General features: G+C 40.0%; 1 long non-coding RNA gene and 1 pseudogene across 2 annotated transcripts in view; one reads left to right on the forward strand and one right to left on the reverse strand.

Annotated features, from left to right (window-relative positions):
* Positions 1-22,605, reverse strand: part of LOC145442581 (uncharacterized) — a 37,939-nt gene extending 15,334 nt beyond the window's left edge. The window contains exon 1 of the long non-coding RNA XR_013916093.1: positions 22,539-22,605. This is a non-coding gene — a long non-coding RNA (uncharacterized LOC145442581). The remainder of the gene's footprint in view (positions 1-22,538) is intronic.
* On the forward strand, positions 5,829-26,422 carry LOC145442572 (methanethiol oxidase-like; annotated as a pseudogene). Its single transcript, XR_013916089.1, has 10 exons — positions 5,829-8,172; positions 11,710-11,821; positions 12,111-12,183; positions 16,351-16,536; positions 17,007-17,127; positions 21,287-21,469; positions 23,118-23,173; positions 23,554-23,679; positions 24,359-24,437; positions 26,042-26,422. The product of XR_013916089.1 is annotated as a methanethiol oxidase-like (transcript).
* The last annotated feature ends 1,091 nt before the right edge of the window (positions 26,423-27,513 follow it).

A 27,513-nucleotide genomic window follows, 5' to 3' on the forward strand; every position in this document is an offset into this window, starting at 1 on the left:
ATGATAGTCTTCTTCGCGTGGCATGAACATTGCGTAAGATTTACTCAGGACCGTAGCTTTCGCACCCCAAACCCTCCAATTGGAGGGGCCGAGCTCGAAGGGGGTCCAAAATTATTTCGAGAATTAACATAAATCATGTCGTATTTTTTGAAATTTTTGAGGAATTTTTTTTCGCGCTACGCGCGTTTTATTATTGTAAGATATCTGATTATTGGGTACCCTTTCCCAACAAAAATTAGGCATGATCTATAGAAATTGGCAGTTGGGCGTCGGCCATTACCGCACCATGACGCGCCAAGACATATGAAGTTAAAGGTTATGTAACATGCGAATCCAAGAAGTGCGTCAGAACGATCAGCAGCGAGAAAACCTTGGGCGAAAAAGACTGCCACGGTGCTGACCGAAAACTTCGATATATACAAATATATCTTTAATTTTCCATGTCCATGGGCGCCTAAATGGCTGGCGCCGAATGCTCCTGTCCTGGCAAGCCGGGTCCCACAACAAGACAAATGCCATATCGAGGGAACATTATTTTCCAGTTAAGAAATACCAATTTGAAATCGTGTACGTCTTTTACTTTAGTACGTTTTGGCGATTTCAATATCTTTTGACATAGCAGATAGGGGGTCACGAAATAGCGTCATGTAACGAAGTCATTATATCAACGGGTGCGCCCGAAGATGTTTTATTATTATTTAGAGGGCCTATCTATTCCAACACACCTCACTGGATCAGCTCTACCGGTAAATCTGATTATGTGAGCAGGTAGAGGATAAAAATTGATAGCAATATATATGCAATTCCCGGTCATATTGGCCGATGCAATCAAAAATTATAGAAAATATTTCGCGCTGCGCGCGTTTAGGGACGCTACTACTAAATGGGCACCCAATGTACATGATAAGTACCGGAAGAAGCCTAGAGCGGTAGGGGGGTCTGGGGGGCGAAGCCCCCCAGTAGTTAGTTTTATTACCCTATTGCAGGGTGGTTGCGCACTGTTGTCCGAGGGCCTGCGCAGTGAGTTGGCGTGTTTGCGCAGACTCTTGAAAAATTAGAGGGAACATTGGTGGGAACCCATAAAAGGTCGGGTACGTGCATCGTGCAAGCACGGACTTTTATGTCCGGTGTGCACGCGAAAGTGAACACGACCACATGATGCCACGTGGTGTCTTGATGGTACTTTAAACACAAAACAATTGTTGCCGTCTTCTCCACAATGGTTGCCATGGCTTGCGTCAATCATAGTATAGGCCAAAATCGTTGCCTCTATATGATTGATATTCCCAACTTGATGAAGCAAAATATGATAAGCGAACACTGAGTGTTCTCGTGGCCCTCTCGACAAAACTTTAGCCCCCCGATTGGAAACCGACGCTCTCTCTACCCTTAACCTACAAGCCCACACGCCCGACTTAGGGCACGTCTAATCAGAGGCAGATCAAATCCTCTAAAAGTCTCAAATCATCAACTCTCCATCTTGTTTTTCCAGCTTTATATTCCATCACCGTCATGTTTATCTTTGATTTTTTTACATTCGAAGGTACCACCTTAATTGTAATACCCACATAATAAAGCTATGAAACGCGCGACGTCTCACTTGTAATTGATATCATTTTCGACAGCTAATCACGGCGGTATTCGTGATCAACGCAAAATGACTAATGACAATACAAATACAAATGTACCGGTGTATAGGATTTTTGAAAATATATTCAGTTACTGTGTAACGGGGGCTATATCGACCAGCTGTAATGACAATTTAACTCATAGAAGTGATGGAAGCATATCGCAAAACTAATTTCTACCTTATAAAATCCCAAACGTAAACGTACGATAGTTTTGCCTAAAACGGGTAAAGTAGGAGTGGAAGTAGTTTAAATATATAGGCCCAACCACATGAGTAGGTACAAGTAGACAAAACCAACTTGAGTATTCCTGAAGAGTATTACCGTAGTACTTCGTTACTGACTAGTGACCACCTCTGGCTATATAATACAGATAGCGTTAATTCCATCATCGCTATATTGTAGAAGTTCTAGTACAACGCTTAAACTTTCCGTAAATAATGTTGTCCTTCGATTGCCTTGCTAGTGTGAAACTTCCGCGCAACAGAAGGGAGCGTGTTGCTCGGGTCAGGTTATGGTTATTGACCTTGGGAGGCCCCTGGCATGCTAGCTACATGGAAAGGAGGAAAAGCATCCAACTGAAAGTGTAAAGAAAGATCATCAAATCTAAAATTTGACACTTGCTCAGTAGGGATAGTGTGTATTTATTACTTTGAGTAGCCTATAGTTCTGTTAAAAAAAAGATCCCCGACTTGCGAAAGCAATAGAGCAGTGGTTTCCAAAGTGGGCGCTAGCTACAAATTGGGCGCTGGGAGAAGAAAAGGGGCGCTGAAAGTAAACGTGGGAGATATGGACTATGCGTAACTGCTTTGGAAAATCCGTAAATTCATAGCTCTCTCTGTGCAGTGCACCAATGTATGATTTACGAATATGTGTTCAAGTTGTTCACGGCCGTACACGAAGTGCATTCAATCGAAAATCGTCACCAATGTGACGTGCATGGTTGGTTATGCAACATTGAGTTTTCTAACTCACCATAGACAATCAATTAAACAACGAATAGACTAATTGTTCAGTGATACTGAACGAGCGCAAGTCATGTGCAGTGAGCACATTTACAACGATAACGATGAAGTTTTAAGCACATATCGCATCACAACGAAGTATGATGATTTGGAAGAGATATTGCTCTGTACGATTGTTTTCACAGATTGTGTCTGTCCTAGAATTCTTCCATAAATGTGAATCTGACATAGCGTACATAAATTATCATGAGTAAATCAAATGTGGAAGATAAGTAATTCTCATCATAAGTTCTCCGCAACGCTGCGTGCTGCTGTTTCGCGCAATTACTGAAATTTCTCAAACGCAAATGCGATTCGCTGTCTGATGATATACCTAAACTTGTGTGAGCGAACATTTTCAAGTTCAATAAACCTGTCTCGATAACTCTTTTTACACTACAAGAAAGTCAACATAATGTACGGAATTTCGTGGATGAGATTTGGCGCCTGCTAATCGGGCATATGCGGTATCATGTGGGAGCTGACAGTATCGAAGCGCTGGTGCAGCAGTTTGTTGGGTTCGTATCTGCGTATCATCGGAAAATCATAGACACGATTTTGACATTCATAACGAAATTTGAGCAGTTACTATTGATAGATACTGTCTATAATCTGCCCTATATTCACTCTAACAAAATTTATTTGAACTGTGCACCGTGTAACAGCGAAACCGCACGGACACATCACGATTAGCAGACAGACTTGTACAAACTAAACATTTAGTTCGTTGATGACAACTAATTAACGGTTTTTTGAGTAGTTGTAGTTCTAGTTCTAGTTGCTGATTTTGAAAATTGAGTATAGTTGTAGTTCTAGTTCTAGTTGCGGATTTTGAAAATTGACTACTTCTAGTTCTAGTGGAGGATTTTTAAAATTGAGTAGTTCTAGTTGCAGATTTTTGAATATTCAGTAGTTCTAGTTCTAGTTGCCTATTTGAAAAAAAATAGTTGCCGAACAAGTAGAAAACACGTGTCGTGGTTGGGGCGAATTGAGATCCCGGTGTTCTGTTGAATGGTGTTTGTGCAGCCATTGCTCGCTCAGAGCCATCACCGTGGTGACCATAGGTGAATGAAATCCAGTTCCGTACGGCTCCTAACCTTTGATGATTTTGAAGTCACTACGTCACAGATGGGCAACTGTTTTCTGAGAATGACAGGCAGGAAATACGTTGGCGAGCTAAGTAAATAGTTTGCACTATATTCGGTGGTGTAATAATTTGTAAATTGAAAGCAATGAATTACGTGGTTAACGCAAGCTTCTGGGTGGATGGATGTGTTACTATTAGAGACAATTAGGAATTTAGAGTCAAAGTATAATGTATAATATTTATCCCACGTAATCATTCAAAACAATGGTAAACAAGAAATATTGTTAACTCTTTTTAATCACAACAACGCATAGACACGTCCTTATATTAAGACACTAAGTTGTATGGGATGTTACAGCTGGGTCACTATCCCGAGCGGTGCGTAGCTCGGTAAAATCGTCCTGTTGTTTTGTTAATTTCACTGGCAGGTTTTCCGAATTCGTCTTTTCGCAGCCTCAGCCGAATGACTGCGTGGTTATGTCAGAATCCCGATTTAAATTAACCCATGTTATATATCGACTTTGTTATGAATATCGGCTACCCCTGGCACGCGCGACAAAAGTGTCACGCAAGATGATTTTTCATGACAATTTTAATGATTCGATGTGTATTATTATAATCCTGTTTCTTGCAGAAAGTGAAACAAAAATTGTCAAAACGGAAAAAAGCTCGAAGGTGAATCCAAATAAATTTCGCAAATAAACATGAAGTAGGGTATATTGGTACATATATTATTTATCTGCAAAATTTTCTACAAACTTCTCAGTATAGTAGTCCGTATATTTGGCCCGCGAGCCGTAAAATGCCCAGGTCTGCCCTACGCTAATCTAGAAGCATTCGGGTAACCCGTAATTTTCAGGGAGTCACACAACAAAAGTCTAACACATGCGTGCATACCGTATGTGTTGTAATCTTTGGGAATACAAGTAAAGCTACTCAGGTAGACTTATACAAATTAACTAACTAACGGTTTGTTGAGTAGTTCTAGTCGTAGTTCTAGTTGCTGATTTTGAAAATTGAGTAGTTGTAGTTGTAGTTCTGGATGCGGATTTTAAAAACTGGGTAGTTCTAGTTCTATAGTTGCGAGTTATAAATATTGCGTAGTTCTAGTTCTAGTTTTAGTTACGCTTCATGAAAACCACGTAGTTTGTACAAGTCTGACGATTAGGCTGATACGTGTTTGAAATGTTGTTGTGTTCTAGGCTTGTTGTGGACAAGGCTTGCGAGCAAACGCCCGTAAACTTGCTGATCTCTCATTATACGTTATATTCAATTTGAAAATACAATGTCGTACAGTAGTTGCGCCTAGTACTGTGCTGGATAGTCTGCCTCTCAACAGCGTGAAAACGAAACGAGAACTTTTTCTAAGAAAAGGAAAATTTTTAAAGATAAATTTTATTTCGTAAGAATTAATATTCATTCAATATAAATTTATTAAAACCACACAGAGCCGCAGCAGTGGAGCGAATGAGCTGCACGATGCTGGCGAGTTACAGGTTGCCGACCCCTGAAAGCTATACACCGACGAGTTTTAATTCCATGTCCTCTCAAACCAGTGTGATGTTCGATAGTATAATTTTCAACTCGCCGTGCAAGCTGGAGCACGGCCACACAAAGGCCCTACGTTACATCATATTCATATCAATATATTATTGTTGAACATACAATCCACCAACCTATGAATTTCTTTATAGTTTTTTGTGACCCGGAACTCGTCTTTAGAAATTCAGGACGTCACAATGAATAGATCTGTGGCCTTAGTTTATAGAGAACATATCTCCACTTGCATACGCGCATGAGTTTGAGTATACATTCTTCCGTGCTAAAAAACTTCATATAACCATTCCGGTTTTCGTGATGCAATAAATTTTCATGCGTATCCGATCAAATCAACGCGCACCTGATATCTGTTATTGCCTCTGAGCTGGTATCGATATGACAACACACGAAAAATACACAAAACTGTCTATCATTGAATTATAGTAACGCTAATGTGATCACGTTTTATTATGGAATTCAATTTCATGTTTCTGATTTATGCGTAATGCTTTCTCTCAACTCACGATATCATTGACCAGGCTGCTGCTATTATACATTTATCATCACACGCGAATGCATGTCTCAAATGTGTTCTTGTAGCCTCATATACTCAGAGATGGTCAGTCCGTGCTAAATCAAATTGCCCATCCATGCTACTGTAATTTCGGCAGACGGTGCATGCAAACTGAAAACTAGTACACTTTCTTAAAAGGTAGTAACATGTCAGCGAGTAACAGGCGTATAGTGTTGCAATTGAAAGGTGAACTTGATTGGTTAAAATCCAACAAAGTTGTCGAAATGCATGTTGATCAAATTTCGAGCTATTCTTGATCCTGTGTGTTATCGATAATAAATTTCTGTTGCGTGGTCGTTGTTAGGTCAGGTCGGCAGTGGTACGTATGGTAGGCTACTATAATGAATTTTGTCAACATGATACTGTACACACTGTACAGTGTACACATGTACAACCTGGCATTGGTTCAAGAATTTCTACAAGCACTCATTCTATTAGCAATCAAGCAGGATTTTAGTCGACGTGCTATATGCTTTAATTAATGGACGCAAATTTTGTTTCAGTGCTGTTCATTGGTCCTATTGTAGGCAGTGGCATAGCAGCCACTTGGCGGTTCTGGCTCTGCGCCAGGGGCGGCAGGCTCCAAGGGGGCGGCAAAATGAGGCTGCATAGTGTACACAGCCAACTAAAAGCAGCGTAATTGGTAGTCCTATTGCTGGCGTCCCGTGAGCTAAAATTTAATCAAACTGGTCTCAATCGAAAGCTAGTGTCGCGCTGATTCCGAAATTAATATGTTAACATGGCAATGGAACCACTCCGAAATGGCCGTCAAGGCCGATTGTTCCTAACAATTGGAACGTCGCAACACAACGACCATTTGACAATGATAATGGAAATTATATCGAGCAATTATTCGGCACAATGCCGATTTTCAGACCAGCATTTACATTGTATTTCCGGAATCAGGTCAACAATAGCTTTCGATTAAGATCAGTATTGTTAAAATTGAGCACTCGGAGGGCCTGGCCAACTGTTGGATGACCAAGACCAATTATGCTGCTTTTATTCACCAGCGCTATTGAAAGCACTTATGACGACGAGGTGGACTTTTTGGAGTTAGTTGCGGAAATTGACAGATTTAATAGCAGTGAAACCACGTTTGTTTGATGGTAGTGCAACAGCATTTGATGTTTTTCAGTCATGGTTATTTAATGCAAAGCTACTTGATTCGACGCCATATTTATGCTCGTGCCTGATACTTTATCTGATCATTGGTGTTTCAATTGCGAGCTGTGAGAGGAGCTTCTCAAAGCTCAAACTGATTAAAGTCTTATTAACGTTTTACCATGAATGATGATCGGATATCAGCTCTATCCATTCTGTCTATAGAAAGAGACTATACGTTCAAACACGCGACAAAATTTCTGGGCTTTACTTGACTTTTATGAATATTGAATGTTGATAGTCCGTGAAAACAGCCCCGAAATTCCTCGTATTAAGGGAATAAACTACTTCTACTTAACAAACTGAAAAAGAAAGGAAGTAGATCACAAAATATTACGAAGTAGAAGTAGAAGTAGAGAAAATCAGATCTACTTGAGTAAGTACCAGAAGCAGAGGAAACTACTTGAGTAAATCCAAAAAGTAAAGGTACTTCGTTTCTGACCACCTCTGCTTAATCGACACTGTTTACTTGATGACTTGGAATTGACGGGTAAATTTTTCTCCGAGTCACGAGTCAATCCACATTTCCGAAGCGCCGGGTCAAGTCAAGTCAAGTCAAGTCATTTTGGAAAGTGACTCGAGCCAAGTCAAGTCATACGAAAAAGTTGACACGAGTCATCTCAAGACTGGAGCATGGGCATGGACAATGTATATGTGTTGATTGATCTTCTGTCATGAAAACCTGAATAATAATCAGGAATTTCAATAGAATACAAATTATAGTCTGACCTAAGAGCTGGTTCGAAACTAGTCTGTTGGAAGGTATTCTCTAGGCGCTGCAGGATCTGTCGCTCAATCCAGTTCAGCGGCTTAATATTTTCTACGAGTGTCGTGAAATCAAGCGAGACCTTGAATTTGTCAATCCAAACATTCCGCGCTCATTCCTTGCCGATGTATACATAGAGTTCATGATTTTGCTCGAGGCAATCGACCGTGCAATATTTAAGCAATCGAAGGTATTTCGCAATGCCAAAGATTCGCTGACTTCCGTGACTGACGTATGACATAAAGGAAGTGCGAGAGATTGGCAAGAACTTATCATAATTGCATGTGATCCAATGGTCTGCGATCACACTTAATTAATGGGTACGATTTCTTCTGTTTTTGTTCAGTCGGTTAATCGTTGCTCAGCTCAGCGTAGGTTTTGAGAGTTGCTGCACCGTCGAAGTACAATGGGTGAGTTTACACTACGCTTTTAATTGTTAAATGCAGACATTGTAAAATGCATCGCATTATTTGTGATCTTGGTATAGGTATATTGCAGCATTGATGCCTGGGGGCATCCTGCAAGCTGGAAATAATAGGACCTACACTTTTGAATATCTATTCTATTCTATACTTTGTATGCAAACTCGATATAGAAATAGGCCCATAAATATTTTTGTCCTTGATGTTTTTGCGGCATATAGCCTACATCGACTCATGATACCCATACAAACGACTGTGCAATGTGCATGCTTGGAACTGCTGGACAACGAATATGCAGAAATAGCCTTGTAAGGCTTGCACCCTGAGCTGAGCGCCATGAATGGACGATACGAAGTTTACTGATTAAGTATTTGGACCGGATGCTCCACCATTGGATGCACCACCATTGGATGCTCCACCATTAGACTATCTCGTCGACTTGAAAAGTCGGCTGGATATATTGTGATAATGACAACACTAAATCGACGAAATAGCAGAAGCTGTGAAAATTATCCGGCGTTCGAATTAAGTTATCATAAATATCGTGACTAGGCAATAGGCATTAGAAAAGAACACGACCAAGTGCAGTATTGATATTCTTGTAATCAAAGGTAGAAGCAAGCGAATGTAATACGCCAGTCTGGTAAACAATCTCGCGAGTTTCCGGTAATATGAATACCTTGTCCGAAAACCTCATCACTCAAACGTGAGCTGCTTTGCTATAAATAGATTTGCACAAAACAGCCAAAGAATGGCAGATTTGTGCCGTTTTAACTATATACGTGTTGCCGTTTGAATGCTCGGTAGCTGCAAATGTGATAAATGCTAGGGATGGTGTGAACGTGAAGTTCACGTTCGCGTTATGTGTGTGAACCTCGGAAATCTAGAGGTTCGCGTTCACAACAGAACCTTGGTAGGTTCTGCACTGTGAACCTTTCCAATAAAGTGTAATTTGCACTTCATTATAATATCTTTGGTTCAAATTAATTGCATTTCAACTGCGGGTCACTCTATGGAATGGCGCTGGCAGCATAAAAAAAATCAACGCTAAACGAGCATGCACCTTGACAACCTTAAAGTTTTACCTGTTACAAAAAATATCTCGAAATATCCAGCTTTCCGTTTGTGCATATTTAGTGACTCTCTGCTGTGCGCTTGACTCGCAATCACACAACATCACGAGCGATATACGTAGTCAGCGAATGATGCTTATTCAACCAATCAATCACATTGACATCGTTTTCTGATGTAAAAAAATCGAGCGGGCGTACGGGATCAATCTTGACTTCATATCTTTACTGTATCATTAAAACCAAATCCGTGCGATTAAGGTGCTGGCTACTGCTATATAACTTGTTGTTTATGGTATCGGTAGCGAGTATAGAAACCCGCTTTACGCTCTGCTCAATATCAATGTTGCAATACTCAGACTCCGAACACATTGTCCGGTCTGGCCAAGACCGTTAGGGCGTAAGGTTATATTCCCTGGTAAGTCCTCGTCGAAATTGTTGGCAAAGCGACGGAATGTGTTGATTTTATGAGATTATTATATCCTTTGATAACCGTGGCTGATACATTTAGCGACGTTTAAAACGCCAATATGTACTTCAGCAATGTGACATTATGTGGCCCGAGTCTTCGCTAGGTATCGTGTACATTAGGCTATCACTTCATTGAAAGATAGGGTTGGAATTAGCAATATGACGTCACGAGGTTCACGTTCGTGTTCACACAGAACCTTTCAAAAAGGTTCGCGTTCACACGAACCCGAACCTTTCAGAGGTTCACACCATCCCTAATTAAATGCACGCCAGTCGTTCAAAGAGTCTGTCTGCCAATTACCGAATACTGTGCAGTGTGCACTGTGCATGCATATTTTCTGTACCACCATCACTGCTGTCTGTTGTTATATATTTTGGTTGGATCAAAATATAGGCTCTCTCTCTCCCTCTCCCTCTCCTTCTCCCTCTCTCTATCCATCTCTCTCACTTTACCAACAATTTCGACGAGGACTTGCAAGGGAATATAAGCTTACGCCTTAACGGTATAGCTAGGCCATACCGGACAATGTAGCCTACTCGGCGTGTGCGTATTGGGACGTTGATATTGAGCGGGAGTGTGAAACGTGTTTCTATACTTCCTACCGATGTTACCCCATTAACAAGTTCTATAGCAGTAGCCAACACCCCAATCGCACGGATTACGTTTTTATGTTACCGTAAATATCTGAAGTCAAGTTTGACCCCGTACGCCTGTTAGATTTTTTTACATCAGACAACGATATCAATTTCATTGGTTGGTTGAATGTGCATTAGGGCTTTTCCAAAATAACTTTTTTCCCCGATTCAAGCCGGTCACCTCTTAAATTGTCAGGTTGCAGTAGAAAACCTTGCTTACCAAATTTCACTCGATTCCAACCAGTAAAGGCCTCCGCAGACCCAATTAAAATTTTTAATTTATTATGGAAAATTAAAAAATAAAATTTTCCAAATTTTTCTGCCAACCCCATGAAAGTGTTGAGCTGTCGTCAAGGACGTTGCAAAACAAATTTGAGTCAATTACGACCTGTAGAAGCGGAGTTATGTGAGTTTTTCGATAATAATCCTCGGATTATCCTTGATCGGTGATAATCCGCGATTTATCAACGAAAAACTTACATAACTCCGCTTCTACTGGTCGGAATTGATTCAAATTTGTTTTGCAATGTCTTTGAAGACAGCTTAACATTTTCATGGCGTTGGCGGAAAAATTTGAATTTTTTTTTTAATTTTCCATATTAAATTAAAAATTTTAATTGGATCCACGGAGTCCTATACTCGTTAGAATCGAACCAATTTTGGTGTGTAGCGTTTTTTAGGGTAACCTGACAATTTAATCAGTGAATGGCTGGAATCTAAAAAAAAAGTTATTTTGAACAGCCCTAATGTGCAATGTGCATGCATCATTGGCTGCCTACCTCCTAGTCCGGAGCGGATCGACAAATTCTGTGGTCTGAATCCGATCCCGTTTTTCAATTCTCTGGTCCGGCTCCGATCCGGCTCTTGCTAAAAATGAAAACGTCCGGCCGGATATCCAATTCGTCTACGGTCCATGCTCCTGCGCGGTACGGGGCAGGTTCCGTGATTTTAGAAATATGGCTCGTTTATTTTCGCATTGGCTTGGCGGTTACTTGCCTGTGGTTGGTTGGTTGGTTGGTTGGTTGGTTGGTTGGTAGGTATTTAGTAACAAAAGTCATCCTTATCAACAAAGATTCTAATCGGATCAAAAATTACTGATCCGGCTCCGGCCAAAATTAAAAAAAAATCTGGCCGGATATCCAATCCGGCTGCAGTCCATGCTCCGCACTACCACCTACATGCGTATTTCGATGCGATTATGCATGCGATTGGTGTTGGTTTCGGAAAATTACCGAACGCGCAAGATGTTAGATAAATATAACAGCCCCGGCCAAAGAAGCAAGTTTATTTTCCGATGCAGCAACCTATACAAAGCAAGAGCTCTCAAATCATGATATTATTGTTATAGCGACGACAACGGAAGCTAAGGGTTGCTGCAAAACTGGTCCTGGCTACGCGACGCCGAAAGATGCCATGAAAGCACCCAAAGAAAAGTTACTTTACATCCCGTGCATATACCGGTAGGTTTATGATATCGCGAGCCGCACAATTTAGAATTTAATGCTAACTTTACAATTATAAATGATCCATAGGCCGGTCAAATGCGACTCTGTTTATTTGACCTTTGCTTGATTGCGAGACATTGCACCTTGATCTTGGAAATTCCAGCTATGCGAGTCGCGGCAGAAACACGGATTCGATAGAGTGGCCACTGGCCATACTGCAACTTCGAAATTGATACACATGCTGCAGTCGATTTCATATTACGTTAAATATAACATGTTTTCATCACATCCATCTCTGATTTAGCAATACTCCAACCGATGCGCACGACTATCTGGCAACTGTGGATATTGACGAAGACTCATCGACATTCTGCCAGGTAACTTTGCTGAAGATATTACATTGTGATAATTCAGAGAGCTTTTCATGCTTCCCTAAAAGGGTTATCGAATTAAGTCACGAGTTCGTGGTGTCGAAAATTGCGACGTCATATCGGAACATGGACGAGCACGTAGCGAATAGCCTGGAAAATCTTGCTCAGATCCAGTGGTGGCCTTACGATTGGGGGGGCCCTAGGCGAAACTTCCGGGGGGGCCCTCATCTATATTATCGCAACTTCTGGGGGGCTACGCCCCCCAGACCCCCCTCACTAGCGCTTAACGATACTTGTATTGTTCTACACACTATTCCGGTAGTGCTTTGTCTGTACATCATGTTGAAACTTTCAGCATATCAAATAATTATAATGTCATGCCACAGTACAATAAACGACTTGGTATATTCGAAAACAAGTGACTCAAGTGAACTACAGCGCGTGCCCAGACCCACCTATGTAGAAGAATTATGGGATGTAGCATGACATAATAGTATAACAAGGCAACTGCACGCCAAATATACCACATAAATCCAGAAAGCTGTCGGCTGACATTAGTAATAAGCCAGCACACCACGTCAAGGTTTCAGCCAGGTGCTGGATTGGGCCTATCTTTTTGCTACAAAGAAGATTTTGTTGCATGATAAGGCATAAAAGCAAAATGTGCGGCAATGTGGTACAACACCAGTAATACCACAGGAACACATCAGTACTGGTATCACCTGTGAAGAACTAGTTCCATGATCAGTAAGAATATAGCTTTCAATACAACATCCATTGTAATATAATATTTATTGAACTCGGATAATTTTTGGGTGCCTCTCTTCAAGAGTTAACAGCACACCCAAGGGATTTAAATAGATTTAAAAGCAAAATCAAAACGGCAAAGTATGACGCAACAATCAAAATCACAAACCATGATATTCGCATTGTAACAATGACAACAACACCAAACCTTGAAGTATACGGACATACGGTACTATAGTAGCAGCGCTATTTGTAAATAAACAGTTACACACACGAAACAACACGCACTAATGAAAAAACACGCACTAATGAAAAAATTGTAAGTTATAGAAAAAAAATTTTTGTCTGTAAGAACTTGCCTGGTTGGATTAAACCTAAAACGCCACAACTAGCCTAGACAAAAGACCACTACAATCAAATACAATATACGTATTTGAAAGCACTGTTACATCATTCAAGTCTACAAGGCAATATAGTTGGTGGAAAAACAGCATCATCCTCAATTTGTGCAGAACATTCCTGAGCTGAAATAGATGGTTAAATATTTGTGTCGCAGTTCAAAATTTGCATTGTCACTTTCTTTCCAAATCTGAACCACTTCCTTTTCTGAGATCCTGACTTACATTTAGCATGTACTCGCGGCATTGTAACAGATACTTGACTGCAGTAATTAGGAGATACTGATGCTACCAATTACAACATAACATATAACTGAGTGATACCAAACTCATCGTAGCTAATGAAAGGTACGGTTGTCAACTGACGAGTGCGCCTTACTAAATATGCTGTTTACCGAGTCACATTTATATTGAACTGGTAGCCCATTTCAAGAGTGTAATGGTCAAAATTGTCTTATGCAACACCTGATCTTAGGGCAAATTTTGGTTGCAGTCAAATCCATGGAAAGTTGCACATATTTTTCATAAAAGTTGAAGTAAAAAGTTGCATTTATTTTTCATTTATTTTTCACTAAAGTTACACTAAAAAAGTACATTTATGGATAAGTTTCTTGACATTATTAAGGTATGAGATACTCGAATCGATGCGTATCCAAGGCACTGTCGCAAAACTCAGTGTTGGCGCCTTCAACAAAATCAATAGCCTGAAAAAATTGACCCAGTAGTAGGCTAATATAATTTACGGCGGTCTAGCCTGAATGTATGTCAACTGAGAAATGACCTCAAATTTAAACGACAGTGATGATAATCAAGCGATCTATTTACATAAAGTACCAAATATTTCCAGTAAAAAGTGAGTTGCATGAAAAATCGAAAAAGCTGCAAAAAGTTGCTTGAAAAAATGAAGAAAAGTCGCAATGTAAGATTCCTCCAAACAGCTTAAAACACCATACTATAGGCTATAACTTCCGAGTATTTAGGAAGCTGCCAGAAGCTGTAAAAAAAGTTGCAAAAACTTGCCTTGTGATCATTTAATTCTTTCCTCTGGCCTGCTGAAATTGATTCCATTGCTAATTGTTTGGTCACATTTTGGTCTTTTTCTGTGCCATCACATTAAATTATCAACCTCACAACAAATTGAATATATGTAGCCTTTCGTACACCTTTCTCAATGATAGCCATTCAAACCTTTCAAGTAGCGACATAGATTTTTGAGGCATAAAATATCAGGCATCAGGCCGCTAGAAACATTCCTGCATGTAAGATGTATTGCATATCTATCTATAGTACACCACCCATTTAAAGACATCCACCTGTGATAAAAAAACACTTTCTGACAGCACCATAAACACTTTCTGACCGACTGTACCGGGTGCACATTGAGCATGGTAAAGCTTTGAAAATACGCTGCTAATCCGCAGACAAGAAATGAACAAATTTACCATCATGACAACCCTGAGAATGGATTTCCATTCAGAAAAGGCCCAATTCACAACTTATATGTTGAGTCAAGAGAATGGCTCAGTAAACAACAATATATAGGCTATAATAGCCTATGCTTTCATTGGCTTTCAAATGACTATTTCCTTTGATATTTTGGATATTCAGGCTTAGTGTGAACACGGTTCATTATCAATTAACATACGGTATCATATGAAAGCTGGCATCAAGACTCAAGAGCTAGCAAGTAGAATCTCACAAACTTATACTGGAAAATTTTGATGCACTGAAATATACACTGCTACCACTAGGAAATATATACTCAATAATAATTCATTCCATGTTACAATATGACCTCATTAACATAAAATCGAAGTAGGCTCTTTTAACAAGCACAGAAATTCAATTATCGAACACCGTTTACAAGACAATATTCTACATGGGTAGGCCTACATGTATTTTCACGGTTATTCGCAAAATGATAAACTAAAATTGGCATAAATGGAGGGGGGTTCATAAAATCAAAGTAAGCTCTATTAGCGGGTGCAGAAATTTAATGATCGACTACTGTTTATGGTACCATATTCTACATGGGTACATATATTTTCACGGTTACTCGTAAAATGACAACTGAAATTCGCATAAATGTAAGGGGGGGGGGGGGCTCATAAAATCAAAGTAAGCTCTTTTAGCAGATGCAGAAATTTAATGATCGACGGTTTACGGTACCATATTCTACATCGGTACATACATTTTCACGGTTATTCGCAAAATGATAACTAAAATTCGCATAAATGTAGGAGGGGGGGCTAATAAAATCGAAGTAAGCTCTTTAAGCGGATGCAGAAATTCAATGATCGACTACTGTTTGCTACATGGGTACATGTATTTTCACGGTTATTCGTAAAATGATAACCAAAAATCGCGTAAATGAAGAAGGGGCCCCCCCTCATAAAATCAAAGTAAGCTTTTAGCAGGTGCAGTAATTTAATGATCGACTTCTGTGTGCGGTATTACATTCTACATGGGTACATATATTTTCACAGTTATTTGCAAAATGATAACATTTGCGTAAATGTGCGAGGGGGGGCCCTTTAGCTAATGGCAAAATAGATAGAGATCATCAAATCAAAGTGAGCTCTTGCAACTAGCGCAGAAATTTAATGATCGACTACTGCTTACGGTACCATATTCTAAATTGGCGCATGGATTTTTGTGGTTATTCGTAAAATGATTACTAAAAAATGAGATTTGATGATTGACCTGTCTTTACTGTACAATACCATATTCTTTATTGATACAAGGATTCCGCGGTTATTCAGAAAATGGTAATTCTTGAAAAAAGCGCGTAAACCGGAGAAATAGTTGGAAAAAGCGCGTAAACCGAGGAGGGGGGGCCCTCGAAAGCGCGTAAATCAACCAGGGGGGGCCCTAGGCGACCGCCTACCTCGCCTACCCCAAAAGCCACCACTGCTCAGATCCCATCCAACGATACGGGCCTACTTCCTATCTCCGTTTCGAATTATCGTAGCTTACTATCTCAGTCGGATCGCTGATGTGTGTAGACGTTGTTTCGATGCATAAATAGGTAATTCATCGATTGGAAATGCCTAATAAGGATGACGAAATTCATCATTCCGGCTGGAACGCGTGCAGCAGCTGCTTTGGCGACCCATCTAAGAATCGAAATCTCACGATTCTACCCGGTCTGGTTTCAAGTCGTATTCATGCTGTCGACGTTGCCACTGATCCCAAAGCGCCAATATTTTTCAAGGTAACAAGCGCGTTACATTTGTGATACCAGCGGCAGTATACGGTTCATGCCTGTTTGGATGGTTTATTGGGAGTCACAATTGCTTTGATCATTTTCATCGATGTTTTCACTTTCACTACCCTTCTCTTCACGCTGACCTCGCTACAAGAGGGAAGGAAGTCTATATCACAATGTCCACCTCGAACTGAGTTATCTATAAGTTTACACTTCAACTGTAGGGCTATATAGGGTCGGTATATAGATTGTTGGTAATAATGTTATGGTAGTACGGGGTTCGAAACCCGAAATATTCCCCTCAGTGTAAGTTGTAACTTAGAAAAGAAAGATCTTGGAAAATGCATCGCATCTATAGCGATTCTCAATCCAGTAAGCCTATTGTTTAACGTATAGACTATATCTGTATACCGACCCGCATTCCTTGAGCAAAAAAGCAGGGTGACAGTGAATAAATCACGTACAATATTATACAGATTGTTGAGCCCGAGGAAGTCTTTGAAAAGACTGGACTGGCCATCCCGCACACAACACACTGAATACCTGGAGGGAAAATTATGATTAGTTGCATGGGAGATCCGAACGGAAACCAAAAAGGTGTTTATTGCTGTGGCACGCTGCGCGATCGAATATTTCAGACTCGTATATCGCCTTTTATCTCGAAATCAACGTAGGGAAGATGTGGTACCGATGGATCACTGGGACCGGAAATACTTTGAAAATTCTCTATGATGATTCCATGACTACACTCCGTGAACTTGTCTACAGTTGCTTGCTGGCAAAATCTTTCCTCACATACAAAAAAATCCGACATGCGCGAGGTATGAGGTCTCTCAGAGATGCTTTTTGTTTTGGGGGGTGTAAAGTAAATTTATATCGACATATACATTTTTGTTTGTAACCTTCAACACGAACAAACCAGCAATAATTTTTATTGTGAAGTGCAGGGCTTGTATCAGGCTATATAATGGGACCTATTATTTTTTCAGTACTTTTCTTGAGTGGAATTTTTTTCGATTCATGTATAAAATTCGTAGGGTGGGGACCGATGATACAATAGCCAGATCAAGCAAAATAATCAAGCATACTAATCATAAAACAAATGGAACATGCCTACGTACAGAAAATATTTATGTAATAATTGCATATGATGTTTTATCGCTATACCCAGGGTTGCCATCGACATGGACCCAAAAATAAGGACAGTTGAAAAATTAGATTAGCCCGAAAAAGCGTTTTTGTACATACTTTGTATTTATACGATCCGTGCCATATCACATTCCATACTTTTCGCCAGTAACAATCTGCTCCAGCAACACCTTATTATTAGAAAATTCTTTATAGATGTCACGACAGCAGCTCAGGTCTACATTTACCTACACTCAGGGCCGAAACAGCACTTCGTTAGCCCCTATGCTCAAATATATATATATATATATACGTTGGTGTTGCCTATCCCCCCATACGGTGATAAACCAACTTCTTCACCTCGTTGTGATTAGAGGCGTCAACCAAGATGGAAAAAGGCCGTACACCAAGTCTGGACAAAATCATTTTTTGAGCGTATGGAGCAAGAAATCCAATAACAATGGTTGTAGTCTTGGTCCTGGCCGAAGAAAACTTATTTGCGGTGTTGGAATCTCATAATCGTCGCAAAAAAAACGTTTTACGCCTGCTCATTTCAACCAATCAGATTTAGCCTTAGTAGTAGCTAAAAATATATGCGCAAGTGCAATATATTTTAGATAAATATATCAATGATTTATAGTTTTACTACTTTTTAACCTATGTGTCGACTGCACTGCGCCTTTTATCACTACACAATAAATGCTGCCTTCCCCACAGCTTGAGCTTATTCTGCCGTAGACCAAAAAGAGCAGGAACCTGACACTGCTAAAATGACGTCCGCTGCCGTAGCTTGGTACAGACTAAATTGCTATACCACCACTCACTGCCCTAGCTATCTCACCGCTTATAAGTTCATTCTTGTGGTGTGTACGTCACGAGAGTTCCTCCCAGTTTCAGAGTTGGATCAATTACATTATTTCAGTTCAATTACAATTACAATTACTTTCATGCATGTTTCAATTACATTATAATTAGAATTACTCCATGCTAAAAATATCAAATTACAATTACAATTACAATTACTCCTTGCATGCTTCAATTACATTACAATTACAATAACAATTGCTGCTGTTGAACATGTAATTGAATAATCATAAATTCAACCGTGCTCCTTGACAACCGTAGCGTCGTAATTAACAACAATTCAAGTATTCATGTTTCATTCATGATGCGCAAATACCCGTTAATTAATAGAAAGAAAAAACGTTTTCGAACTATATGCAGTATGTCGTTGAAAAAAGTATTATAATATATGCACGTGTTGGATTTGCGTATATAGTATATAATTAAAGAAATAATATTATTTTTATCGAGGGACGTATGAATTAGGATGAGGAGTAAAAACAAAACTGTGCATTGTCAGATAAGACGTTATATATAATATCCAGTGATCTGGTTTGTTAGCCAGACGAACTAATGATGCAGCATCGTGATCTGAAATCGTATTGTAGATTGCCACAACACGGATAGATGCGCAAGATGTGAGTCACGGATGAATGCACCGACAAACGTACTGCAGAGCCGGCTAAAAGCAGCAAACCTTGTAGTACTAGAGCTGGCGATCCAAGCGTCTAAATTTGATGCATCTGGTCTTTATCGTACGCTATCGATGCACTAATTCCGAAAATACAAATTAAAATCTCGTCAGGGCAATGTAACTGCTCCAAAATAGCCGTTTAAGGCCAACTGTTTTGAAAAGTGAGAGCGCCGCAGCAGCATGACCACAACAATGACCAATTACGCCCAGCGATTGTTCAGAACAATGCTGATTCCCAGACTTTCACGACTATTTTGGGATGGTACCACTGCCTGGAAATATACTTTTATTGCGGAATCAGTGCGACACTAGCTTCCGATTAGGACCATACATATCAAATTTCGACGCTTGGATCGCCAGCTATGGGACTATCAATTCTGCTGCTTTTAGCCAGCTCAGCAGTTCGCTTCTCGGCGTATTCAATCGTGAGTCACGTGTTGAGAATCCATCCGTCGGTTAGTAATCTAATAATTGTATACAATGGCAGCTGAGGCCAGCATAGCGGTAAAAATAAAAAAAAACTTCGCCCGCAAGGGCGCAGTCAAGGGCTTCCGCAAATGGATCCATCAAATTCCTTGTCGACATTTAAAGAGAATGCATTATAAGTCAATTATTTTATGTTGTCCTTGTCAGGTCTCAATAGCAATTTAATGTAATTGAAATTGTAATTGAGCAAAATTTTTGTCAAATTACAATTACAATTACACAAAATAAAAATGCTTCAATTACAATTACATTACAATTACATTGAAAAATGTAATTGATTACATTCAATTACAATTACAAATTACAATTGATCCAACTCTGGATTATGTCATAAAATCTCGACGCTAAAGCATAGTTTTAGAATATAATTTAACACAGATACCAGAGTAAAACGATCGAAGCTCAGTAGTGGTTGTACATGAGACAAAATAAGGACGCAAGTCGAAAATAAGGACGTTTCTTAGAAATAAGGACAGTTGAGTTTTCTAAGACGTGACCCTTCAAAATAAGGACAAATCTTAGAAATAAGGACGGTATGACAACCCTGGCTATACCGACGTATTTGGAAGTCACACTGTCGATTTTCGGGCAATATGTATCTACCCTCAAAGTCCGAGTCTTGAGTTGGGGTGAGGCACTTGAGTGGAAGAAGGCACTTGAGTGGAGACCCGCATTTTCCGTGCCACTGTCGAGCAGGTTCTTCTTTACGGAATAGAAGCACTCACGCTGACAGAAAAGCTTGCTAATACACTCAACGCCAACTACGATGCACTCCTCCGCTACGCACTCGGCATCCACCATCCGGAGCACATATCCACCAATGCTCTGCGCAAACTCACAAAAACAGTCCCATGCCGTTTGCTGGCTGCTGAACGACGCTTACGCTTAATCGGTCATCTAGTGCGGCATCAAGACGATCAACCAGCCGCCGCCATCATCAACAACCACATTCCGACAGAGCCATGGCGCAGAGGTGGCTGGAATAGAACCACATGGCGCTCAACAATAGAGACCGAGCTAGCGCAACGCGGGCTATCGCTCGAAGACGCCCACGACCGCCCACGCTGGAGGCGCTTGATAAGGGCCCAAAACTGATATCTTGATGTTCCTTTGTTTCCTGTATTCTTTTGCCCTTTTATTTAATTGAAAGCCGATATATATATATATATCAAAGTCCGAGTCTAAATCGAAACGTGATTTTATGACAACATTTGAGTTAATATTTATTCTATTTTTTTTGACAGTTGCGATCAAACATTCTTCTTTGGCTTACTGTAGCTTAGATTATAATACTGAGCAAGAAAAGTTGTCACATATAAGGTATTTAGGGTATATGTGTCATAGGTCACCGGGTCGTGTGCCATTGGACCTATTGGTTGGGGACCGATGACACGTTCGAGCAACAAATTTTGAACGTCCATAAATATTTTTTGAAAAGACGGATATTCATGTATATATGTGCGCGATAGGTAGAGCTTGTATTAAAGTGCTGAGCCAGCAAAAGACCTGCTGTTTTCGGCTGAATATTTTGGGGCCAGCGTTCATTTTCCAATTTTTGATCCATCGGTACCACATCTCCCCTATATAACACGCTATGATGTACAGGTGGGTATATTTTGCTGGATGGCAACACTTTCGAACTGACTGGCAACTGGGAAGCGCCAGGTCATAACACCAAGTTCGGTTATGACTTCTGGTATCAACCGAGACACAATGTAATGATAAGCACGGAGTGGGGGCAACCGAAGAAATTCCTGGCTGAATTCAATCCGGAAGATGTCGCAAACGGTCAGTTCAAGTTCAGATCTGTAGTAGGGGCGGGCAACTTCTCCGGTAGGCGAGTCTGAAATTGTAAATTGAAGTAGGGTACTTAGTGGACCGGATTCCTGAATCCGTGCATAAATCACGTGTTTATGCACCTTAATGTGAAATGTTAAGTTTAAAGCATAGAAAACAAAAACAGTATTTTATGAATTTATTAACGTAATGCACTTCAATACTGTTGAAGTCAATGAAACATCTATGGTCGATCAAAGTTGTCAACAAGTTCTTTCTCTTGCTGCATGTCCGACGTAGACTGCGCGTGGACATCAGTTACATTTTAACGCAACTTCGTCTTGTTAATTTCCATGGTCGAAAACGAATGTAAACCTGGGAACTGTGAGCGCATCACGTCCGGAACGTGTTGCGCATGTTTCCCACCCCTGTTAGGATGTATTTATACTTGGTGCATGATGCGATATGTAATTTCCGTTTCTTTGTTTTCTAATTGGATGTAACCAGAGGAGGTTAACGTAATCGGCGTTGCTAATCAGTATGGAAATAGAAGTAACGCCATAAAATTCTACTCAATTACTGAAGGACGTAGCAATTTTCAAAACGTGTCAAAACTACTTAAAGTAGAAGTAGAAAAGAAAATGCATGAAAAGTAGTCTAGTAGTTTCGAAAAAGTAGGATTGGTCGAAGGTTCGAATGCGTTGGGTCGCTCGTCTGTGGTTGTAAACTTCCCGAGTAACTCAAGACCACTATAACGACGCTACGAAAGGCACAATGGTATATATATTCGTATTCTGACGAGTTCACTGATGAAAGTCATGATGCAAACGTATCCCTAACAGGGATGCGGAGTCCATTTTACCTCCGACTCCCACTCCGGCTCTAGACATTTTTAAATACATACTCCGACTCTTACTCCTACTCCAGAAACCTGAAACACACCGAGTCTGACTCTCTCTTCCTCCTAATATTTTCTCTTCACAGAACTCCGACTTCGACTTACCGATGCCTGTTAGCCTACGACGAAAGAAAATTATACATTCATCACATTTTACTTACTATTTTTACACAGTGAATCAACCTATTTCTTCGAATTTAGGACAAAATCTGCTAATTTAGCGCAAATTAAGTATATGAAAATCTATATACGTAAAAAAACTCGATAACTTCTGTAGCTTCAACACCAATTTGTACTAACATTTAAGAGCACTTGATCAGAGCATTTTCGCGGATTCTGGTCCCGACTTCAGCCAGCAACTGTTTCTGTAACTGCGATTCCCACTCGTTAACAAAATTCCGATTCCATCCAGAGTAAATTTAACGAAACTGTGACTCCGAATCCACAGATATGTTCCTTAAATTACATTCTACTTTTCAAAATTCAAATTAATAAAGGTATGTAGTTTTTACTGAAAATCTGTTCAAGTACAAGTGAAAACTGTCATAAAGTCTCAGCATTCGCCGAAGTAGGTCAAGTAGGCAAACCCTATTCCAACCAAATAAAGTACTCCGTTAGTGACCACCTGAGTAAAACAATTTTCCCGCGTGATTTCATTCAAATTGTTTTCGAGAAAATCATCGCAGACGCCAGATATAGCTTCCTTTGGAATAGGAGGAAACAGTAGAATGACAGATTTGCCATCGTTTTTCACATTTGCAGGGTACTATGGGAACAGTCTGCATGTCTACGATTGGACTACGCATGAAGTGATACAAGTAAGGGTCATGAGGCCAGTACAGCGTTTGTATATTATCATTTTTCAAAAATATATGTATTTGTCAGGAAAAAATGATGCAAACATATTCCCAAAATATTTTTTTCTTCACAAAATCCAAAGTTTAAATGTGAATATATATTGGAAGTAATGTAAAAACGCAAATACTTGAATAAATGGTGCAAGTGTGCAAACCTACTTGATTTCTCCATGAAAGTATGTATAGTTCGGTACTGACCATATGCCTCTGCCCATTTGTATCGACGCAGTAGGCAAGCTGATAAATTGTGATAGTGCTTAAGTACACGTGGTTAGCGACGTTTTCAATGAATTTGTTCTCTTAGCCCGATCCAATTTCTTCTAACTCGTTCAAACATGCAGGACATTGATTTGGGAGAAGACGGCATGATTCCCCTGGAAATAAGATTCTTTCACGACCCTGCGGCTACGGAAGGCTTTGTCGGCTGTGCGCTGTCGAGCACTATTTTCCACTTTTACCGGACAGAGGTAAATATCGATCTTGGTGCTCTTCATCGACGCCTTTCATAAGTCCTGTGATTTATAGTGAAACGTGCAATATAAGCGTGCATTTAAAACAAATGGTTGTTTAAAACACTTTGTTCACGCTGTTTCAAACAGTGCTGTAACCAAGGGTCTTTGAAAAGACTTTGTGATTTTTAAGCTGCATTGCATAATTATGCCATAATTGTGCAAATACTTTCTAAAAACATGCTGCATGTGCCTACGGACGACGATGACCACCCGATATAGCCAACGTACACGATATGAGATGGTTGGGACCCTCGAAATATTCGGTTCCACAGTTATATTAGGTAGATATCGATCATTGGTACGGAATAAATGTTCTGATGATGATGACCACCAACCGTAAAAATGGTGCAAGACGATGTAGTCCTGATTAAATATATTTATGGTCCTCATATGACAGGGGTCAAAGGAGCTATATTTACCCTGCATTTTCAATTGCGGATATCAATCCAATACGGCGTCACTATTAAATATGCGTGACGTTATGACTTAGAAAAATTGAAAATAAATGAAAAATATTATTCAAACAAGGATTTGAAACATGTTTGTTTAGAACACAACCCTAAATAGACTTGAGCCAAGCACTCTATAGTCGATTGTAAAATTAAAGCGCTGTTTTCGAATTATACACGTTTAGAGCGGGAAATGGGACGAAGACAAAGTGATTGCCGTGCCACCCAAAAAAGTCGAAGGATGGGCTCTGCCCGAAATGCCTGGTCAGTATGTATATAGTTAATATGGTATATACTAGCAAACTCGCTGCCAGGTATCCAGAACGATTATTGCGATCTTAAAATTCCTTTCCTACTTAGGCCATCTTTGTTGGAAGTTTACGAGTTGGCAGTTATATTCGAACATAATATTTATGCAGTTTAAGTATAGTATTCTTTTTATACCTCTGGCCTTTCACTAAGCCCTGTACCCACTTTCGTGAGTTTATTGTCTTTTGCGTTGTTTTCTGGGGTATTTATGGTGTTTGTCATTTAAACCAGGCCGATATTCATCTTATTTTCCGTAGCTGCTGACTTATAGCACGACCCACCTCTAGGCTTTTGTAAGACACCGCTACGTGGATTACGGGGCGAGGAGGGGCCTAGGTAAACCCCCAACAAGTAGACCTCGGTCGGACTCGAACCCGTACCCATTGGTGTTGCAGTCGCGGAATATACGACTGCGCTATCTCGCCACATTGTCTTTTGCGTATTGAACCTCGAATGCAAGGTACGAGCCCCTGGAAGGCTGTGACCATTATTGCAGATGCAATTCGTATTTTGCCTTGCCGTCCATGTACAATTATTTGACCCTGCTCATAAGATTTTGCCGAAGTATCAGTTATTCATTTGCATACGCTTGTTGTCAATGGAAAGATTCTTTTACGATATGAGGGAAGGTTAATTTCCTGTTCACACTACATCTTTTGGCCGATACAAAGTTTAGTTACTGTTGAATTTCCTTTTTGTTACCACAATTGATGCAGCTAGTGGCGGAGAGTTGAAATTATTGGAATTTTGATCAAAAATACTAGGATCACTGTAAAATTCTGATACCACTCAGTGTAGAACCTGTCAAGGTTCTTTTACAGAAGTTAATCCGTGAATTGTCAAATGTGCTTAATTCACATGAGCACGGATGTGCTCGAAAATTGTCATGCCTTATGCCTTCGAATTAGGTATCATATAAATCAGAAGATTGCTAGCTTTCCCTACAAACAAAAATGAAGCCTATAGGACGTAGACAAATAAAGATAGGGCCAGATGAAGTTGACCAATTCCGTATACGGAATCAGATTTTGAAAGGGTTAAATATAAACTACTGACTTTTTATAATTTGGAGTTTGAACGGTAGAAAATAGTTTTGCGAAGCGTTTGCGTCGCTTTATGACAAAAACTGTCATAAGAACCGCCTGAAATAGTCTCTGCATCACAGTAGTGGAATATGTTTTCGAAGATTTGATAGATAGATACATTACATTGCCAACCCATGGCAATAGCCTATGGTAATTCCAACAAATGTGTGCTATACGGTACCCAACGGATTCATAAAATGGTTAACCTGATCACCCATTGCCGAAGAAAGACACCCGGCTGATAATAATGCCACATCAAGTTTATAGACATAAATGCAAAATAGGAATGATTTCAATCAATGCTTACTCTACTGACAGTCACACGGTAGCACATAGTATAGTGCCAGGGTGTCTAGAGGCAATTACAAACAGGCATCGTGTTATTGTAAAATTACTATCTGCCCCTATCTCCATCATACTACTATACCAGCGTGCTATTGTTCGATACCCAAGCTAGTCTTCCTCCTTTTGAAGAAACGGATCATTCTTGATGATGCTTGACGTCGATACCGAGAAAGGCGGGTTGACCCTCAACAACAAACTACACGTCAACTTCGGAAACGAGCCAAAAGGGCCAGCATTGGCTCATGAAGTCCGATATCCGGGTGGCGATTGCACATCTGATATCTGGATGTAGGCTGAAATATTTCCAGGGCTAACATACAACCAGTATGCCCATTGTAGCCTACTACTGCATATATAGGCTACATTCCATGCATAACTAAATGAAGCGTGAATCAGTGAAATACTTTAATTCATAAATGCATTAATATACACATTACTCTTCGAGTACATCTGTACTATCAATATGTATCGACTTGTTAAGATATAATAAACGTGGCATTTAAAACTTGATCACAGTGATTCGTGCATACTTTTACGGAACTATATCACGCGAACTAGCCGTATTGTTGATTTTTGAGCACAGGGATAGTGCGAACCCTTAAAAGGTTGGGTACGTGCAAGCACGAAATTTTATGAAAGGTTCCAAGTTAGGGTTATCATATTTCGCAAATTTGAAAAAATGACGCTTTTTCAAAATTTTCTGACAGTTGAATTCAGCGTTGGTTGACTAAAAAAAGGTCAACTTTCCGGCTCAGCTCCCGAAATACCCACCGGAGCGTTACTTCAATTCTGATTTACTGTATCCCTGACGAATTTCACCCTATATTTAACCGAAATCCTAAAAAAAGTACATTTGGGACTCCTCCGAGGACACTTTCGAGAAAGTCAAAAAAGATGATGGATGACAACCCTATTCTATGTGCAAGCGAAAGTGAATACGACCACATGTCGCCTCGTGGTGTCTTAATACTACTTTGAATACAAAACAATTGTTGCCTTCTTGTCTACATTTGTTGCCGGGGCTTGAGTCTAGCATAGTAAACCTAAAACGTTGCGTCTATAATAATCGATGTTTCCAACTTGATGCAGCAAAATAAAGTAAGGCAACACTGTGTGAGCTCGTGGCTCCGCCGACAAGACTTAAGCCCCCGATTGGAAACCGCAGCTCTCTCTCTACCCTTCTCCTACTAGCAGACACGCCCGACTTCGGGCACGTCTAATCAGAGGCAGATCAAATCCTCCAAAGGTCTCAAACTATCAACTCTCCATCTTGCTTTTCCAGCTTTATATTCCACCACCGTCATGTTTATATTCTTTTGTCATTTGAAGGTAACACCTGAATTGTGATACCCGCGTAAGAAGGCTATGAAACTCGCGACGTCTCGCTTTGTAATTTATATCATTTCGAAGGCTAATCAAGGCGATATTCGTTATCAACGAACAATGATTAATGTCAATACAAATGTAGACGTGTGTATAGGATTTTTGAACTTTTTACTGTGTAACGACCAGCTGTAAGGGCAATTTAACTCATAGACGTGATGGTAGCATACCCCAAAACTAATTTCTACCTTCTGAAATCCTAAACATAAAACAGTTCA

This window comes from Botryllus schlosseri, chromosome 7 (genome assembly GCF_051294905.1).
Source record: "Botryllus schlosseri isolate E-star chromosome 7, Bs_hap1, whole genome shotgun sequence".
In the NCBI taxonomy this organism is placed as follows: domain Eukaryota; kingdom Metazoa; phylum Chordata; class Ascidiacea; order Stolidobranchia; family Styelidae; genus Botryllus; species Botryllus schlosseri.